Below are 6,585 nucleotides of genomic sequence, written 5' to 3' on the forward strand. Positions count from 1 at the left end.
ATCAGTTCTTCTCTAAAGTATAGAAGTGTGACTGACAAGGCCTGAAAGTTGTGCTTTGTGATTTGCATACCATTGGCTTGCAAATCCTCCCATATCTGTATGACTGGCTGATCTGTGCTCCTACGCAGGAACAAGCTAAGCAGGATACTGTATTCTTTGTAGGTCATGTTACAAGGCTGGGCCTTACTTTCAATCATGCAAAAAGTTGTCTCACACCCAGCCAAAGGGTAGTGCTCATTGGCTTAACCTTGGCCTCCACGGCTCTGCGGTGAGTGGAGGGAATACTCTAGCTTCTCTTCCGTTCAGAATAACAGGAGGTTGAAGTACAGCCTTTCCCTCAAACTACTGGGTATGCTGACATCAGTGACATTAGTATTACCAACAGGCCTCCTGCACTTTCTACGTTTGGATAAAAGGCCTCCATTAAGAGTCAAGGTCCCACAGATCCAAGAAGGTCAGAGTATCCAGTCAATGCCTCCTTGTCCTCTATGGTTCTCCTTGATGGAGAAAACTAGTCCATTAGGACAAGACTGGCACATATAGCCATGTCACCTCCTGTATGCCTTACCCCCATTTCCCCGGACAATACACAGAGTCCAACTACAGCCTCCCACTGGTCTGCCCAAACAGGCCAGGAATGCCCTGGTTCACAGTAATGCACAGGATGAAGTTCCATGGTGTCTGCCCAAGAGGTGAGACCTCCTGTCACAGCTGGAGGGCCTCATCCGGCATCTGAACCCAGAAAGCCTGCAGCTATGGATATGGCCCTTGAGGACATGCGATCAGAAAGCAACCCAAACCATTATGGACTCTAAGCACCTTCCACCAGGGGACTCTACACCAACAGGTTGAAGATATTTGCAGAGAGGTGTGAGGCACAGAAAGTGGTGCCAGAGAGTTCCCTCTATACTTTATGTGAGAAGAACAAGCTCTCTGCTTCTACTGTCTCTTCTACTCTCAGGGTCTATGTTGGGGAAATTTTGGCCAGGCATCATAAAGTAGATCCTTTTCTTCATGCAGTGGTGTCAGTGAAATGGGTGAGTGAGCTTCATGCACTGTCAGTGAGTGCATGTGCTAGCCACAGGGGTGGCACTTTGGCCAAACCTGTTGTATACATGTGTCATCTGGCTTTCACTTCCCTGTCCAAGCATAGGCTTTCCAGGTGTGTTGTTGAGGTAATTGAGCAGGCCTGGAGGTCAAAGGTGTCTTGGCCTCCGAGTGTTAGGGGCCACTCAACAAGCAGTGTCTCCACTTCCTCAGCAGCCCTATGCGGGATGCATTTCTGTGAGATTTGTGCTGCAGCCACCTGTGCCACACCATCACCTTTGCCCATTTCTATAGGCTTAGAAATACATGTTAATGTTGCCCTTCATGGAGTGTTGGCAGCAGTGTTTCAGGAACTCGCAGGTCGTTCCTGGTGAGAGAGGTTTCTTTATGACTATGCTGGTGTAACGGGTGTGATCTTGTGTTGTGTTGTGTTGTGTCGTTTATCACAGACGAGGATTCCCAGTTCGGTTGTTTATTCTGGTGATGGACAAATAAGGCAATCACTAGAATGTTCTCGAACATGCATTCAGGATGAAGCTAGAGATATAGAAACACTCATGTTAACACACATACACGCAGCTTAGCAAGCGGCTAACTTAGCTAGCAACACAGCATACATGCTAATGTTCGTAGAACAAATATAGTGAATATGCAAGTCTACAAATGCGCGTACATCTTTGTGCATGTCTCAACTACTCCAGGTACCCTTTATGCATTGATATGATAACAGATTTGTGAACAAAATAAACAATTTCAAAATGATCTGCACAATGCCGTAGACATGACCTACCTCTTACATCGGTAAGTTAAACTGGGAAGAACGTAGGGCACGTCCGTCCCTAGTGGACAACCATGTAAATATTTTTAAAGTGACAAAACACTGAACCAAAATATGTATGTATAAATACATAAACATAATACTTCGATCTGATGGCATGGCAAGTGGAAGCATAATTACCCATGTTACACTGGTAATAGTCATCCATTGCTAAAGCACCGCCTCTGGTCATCAGGAAGAAAAAGAACAAGAGTTACCGCCTTAGCACTAAAATTCATAGACACATAGTTACATCAGTAACTCTGGTTTTGACCGTAGGAGCTCTCTTTTAAGATGGCTTGATCGCCATGGACATTTTTACTGCACAACTTATCTGCTAAGGTTAGCATACCTACAGAGTGTTAGTCAGCTGTTAAAGCACCGTGTTGTCAGTGTTTTCACTAACATGAGTTCAGTGGTGTACTGTAACAAAGTAATCGTACTTTGTTACAAAGTACTTTGTTACATTACTTCAGTATTTTCTCAGAGTATCTGTACTTTACTTGAATTTTTAAATTTCTGACAACTTCTACTTTTACTCCGATACATTTCCTCGAACAATCTTCGTTACTCGTTACTTCGCCAATCGGGAGACATTCGTTGGTCTAATGAGTGTGGACTTTTAACTGAAAATACGGCTTTAAATGAACAGAAACTGAGAGGTTAAACACAGTAAAGCAGTGGCAGTAAAGCAACATCATGAAGAAGAAGAAGAAGAAGAAGAAGATTGTTAACTTCCCTGCTCCTTTTTCTCTGCTCCGCCCAGTGCAGCGTCACTTTGCCTGCACTTTGCTGATCTCTCTCTCTCGCTTAACCACTCACTCACAGACAGACAGGCAAGCAGACAGGCAGACAGACAGACGTAGATGATAAATAGAGAGAGGAGAGAGAGTCCAGCAGCAGCAGATGATGGGAGGTAAACAGCAGACACCTCATTAATGTATCTGTGTGTGATTGTATGAAACCCTCTGTAATATTACAATAAGCTTATGGTAACATAAATGCATTTAACTTATTCTCCAACTCTAATCATTCAATGTTTAATAATAGCAGCTGTGCATCAAATGTGAGGTACACACCTCAAATGATTGGACATGATGAAGAGGAAAATAAGGCCCAGAGTGCATAAACAGCAGCCACTTTCTTATTAACATCATGTACTTGTACTTTTACTTTCAAGACTTAAGTACAATTAATATGAGAAAAATACATACATAAATGAGGTAAGGAGACGTAGTTATCTGAAACTGCCTTAGTTTCCAGCAGTCTTTGTTCCTAATTGTCACCAGTGTTTTATGTCATCAACTCAACAACCGGAGTAACACTGCACAGCCTGAGGAAGGACAGGAGGGAGGTAATCATGCAGGTAACAACTTTAACAACTAACTGCAGAGTACAGTGAACATGGGCGCTGTCTCTCACTCTCGCTGGACATGCACTCTCAGGTAACCTGTTAACAAGCTGATGTCATGTCATATGCCCGAGAGCGTGATCCATCAGCACGTCTCACGAAAACGTCCGAGCCTTTTATACAATATCTGTTGTCTGACTCAAGTGTGGCTTTCAGGGACTTTATCCACCACTGACTGAGTTACTCTCTGACCATATTCTCTGTGAACTGTTATTCAGGCTTTAAGGAGCCTTCGTGGGATTGATTCACAGCAAATGCAGCACACACACACACACACACACACACACACTGCTCTTTTGGTCACTGTTATCATGAGCTCCCGCTGTTCGTGACAGATCGTGTCACTTCCTGTTCTTTCTCATCAGATTACATTTCTAATAACCTCACCTGACGCTTTATCAGTTCTAACAGTGAGGGACCGTTTTAAGCAAAGACTGAGCCTTTTTTAATTAAAACTACATATTTATGGGCTGATTTTATAGTTACATAAAATATATATGACTATATATTTACATACAGTTTTGTGTCTTCAGGAACAAAGAGCTACAGACAGGAAGTCAGCTGATTCTCACAGTAAGAAAAGGACTGCATTAGTCTGTTACTGAAATAACCCCAAAGATATATCTGTCTATCACTATCGTATGATAAAGTAATAAATCTAGATCGCACACACTCTTCATCTGTCTTTAAACACACACACACACACACACACTGTGGTCTGACATCCGGTGATAAGATGTGAACGTGTCCCATTAATCAGTCAGCAGAACATCTGGAGCGTGAACTAAAGATTCATGATCATCGTTAAACATTAATATTATTATTATCTCTCCATCAGGTCGATACCATCAGACACCAAAATAACTTCATATTAACTAATCTCTAAAGCTCACACGGAGTCTGACCCCCTGTACTTTACCGTCAGGGCTTTACACGGACACCTTTGCAGGCCTGTGATTGGCTGCTGAGCTGTACCTGCTGTTCTTGCTCCGTCACAGTCAGCTGATCTGCTCCAGCCTGATCCATTAGTGGTCAACGTAATGGATGATCGATTTCATCTTTATGCAAAGTGAAAGCTGTAACATGAGATGAAGAGTGTGCAGGTGATGGCTGGGATGAATCCAGAGCAGAGTGAAACAGGTGTTCATTCCAGGTGCAGGTGCTCTGAGTGTGTCAGTCATGTTTATCTGGGACCTTCATACAGCGGTGGATAAAGTCCCTGAGAGCCACACACATCAGAACACGTCTTCATCATGTCCAATCATTTGAGGTGTGTACCTCACATTTGATGCACAGCTGCTATTATTAAACATTGAATGATTAGAGTTGGAGAATAAGTTAAATGCATTTATGTTACCATAAGCTTATTGTAATATTACAGAGGGTTTCATACAATCACACACAGATACATCAATGAGGTGTCTGCTGTTTACCTGAGTAGCATGTGTCTGCAGGGCCGGAGGCTGCAGATTCAGGGCCACATTTCTCGGACCCTTGTTGTTTGTGACAGCACCACCTAGTGCATTGGAGAGCTAAAGAACAACAACGTGGCTGACGAGTATTGAATGTTAATCAAATTATTTGTTTAATGTCTTAAAACTAATCTGTTGTCTTAAATTTGACAGTGAAATTAATGTTTTACTGTGATACGTTTGTTATGATATGACTATATTTACTGCTATGACCAGGCTGAGAGGCACTACATTCATCTGATAGCTAATGATAGCTCACTGGAAACGAACTCTTTGGTGGGAAAGGGGTATTTATTAGTTTAATGAAACGGAAGCGTTATTTTTGGAAGACCAGCTAAGTGTTGACTTAATGACTATGAAAAATAATTTTAGTCTGTGCATTTAAACAAACTTAAAAGAGGATGAAAGCAACAGTCTGGATGAAAAACATGTTTTCATTAAAGCCTGTTTTTATTGTTTAATTAAGTATTATCTACGTCTGTCTGTCCGTCTGTCTGTCTGTCTGTCTGTCTGTCTGTCTGTCACAGGACGAGAGACTGGCTGCAGTAACTGAATCATTCATATGGGATTCTGGAATTTGTCCACTGAGGGTGAAAGTGATGATGTTAAAGAAGAACCTCATAAAGGTCAAAGGTCATTTCATAATTTAAAGTGTTGTTTTGTAATTAATGAGTGCAAGTCAATCCAGAAAAAAGCCAAACGTTCGTACGCACGGTTTAAGCACAGATTTGTGCGTACTGTTTGTGAATGAAAGGTGAGCAGGTAACTGCAGGGCTGATTAGAACAGGTAACAGGTGTGTGAATGTGAAAGGGAGGGTGTAAGATTGACCTTGGTCGGCCCCGACCATATGAAGGAGGCAGAGGCAGGAGATGCAGACTATGCAGAAATAAAACAACAGCGGCCCTAAAACGTGCTGTAACCATGTCCAGTTACCCACAATGGACTGAACAGTGTGCTTATATAGACTCCCCCAGTGGGTGCTGCCATACCCAGGGGTGCTCTACTGGTGACTTATATATATATATATATAAAACACGGAGTTGCACATGCTCAGTAAATAGATGCTTTTAACAGCGCCTTTCCATGCGCATGATGGCTGTGTCTCTTTGGAGCGTCGGCTGTGCACAGCCTCAAAAATGACTGCTAACCGTACACGAGGTGCAGTATGGACATGAACAGTAGGGGCAGTGTAGAGACAGAGGGGATGTGACAGGGACTGTTATATCTGTGCACGGTGCTGAGAGACTTCTGACAGCAACATCCAGAGTCTGCAGGGGCACCTGAAACAGGGAGGGGTGTCTGAGCGAAGTGGCTCTGTGTGCTGCTGCTCCTAAAATCATTATGAGCACTTTTATTATCTATCTGAAGAGTGTGTGTGTGTGTGTGTGTGTGTGTGTGTGTGTGTGTAGTCCTGTCAGAGACCCTCAGTGTGTGAACTCGACCTCTGCAGACAAAAGATCTTTGTCCACGGCTCATCAGCAACAATCAGGATGTAAATCAGGTGTATTGAGGAGAGCTGAGAGGCTGCAGGATGAAATCATGAAGGTCACGACCTTCTGAGGTGGAGCTCATCATCATGACCATCAGGAAGCTCAGCAGCATCAGGTGACGTTAGAAAGCCTGCTCCGTCTTCTCTTTCAGAGTTTTCTCTTCTCTTTACATTCCTCTCAGACATCTGTCCATCTGAATGATGCTAACATGTTGTTGTTGTCGTTGTTGTTGTTGACGACGGTGACAATAACTCTCGCTGGATGACGGAATCCACATCTGATGTCCCTGCACTTCTTCCTAATATCCTGAAACGCCTGACGTCTCTTGGTGCCGGTTGAAGTGAGTT

The sequence above is a fragment of the Semicossyphus pulcher genome, unplaced genomic scaffold (assembly GCF_022749685.1).
Source record: "Semicossyphus pulcher isolate SPU_LCO1_2020_fin unplaced genomic scaffold, fSemPul1.0.p SCAF_7, whole genome shotgun sequence".
Classification (NCBI taxonomy): Eukaryota; Metazoa; Chordata; class Actinopteri; order Labriformes; family Labridae; genus Semicossyphus; species Semicossyphus pulcher.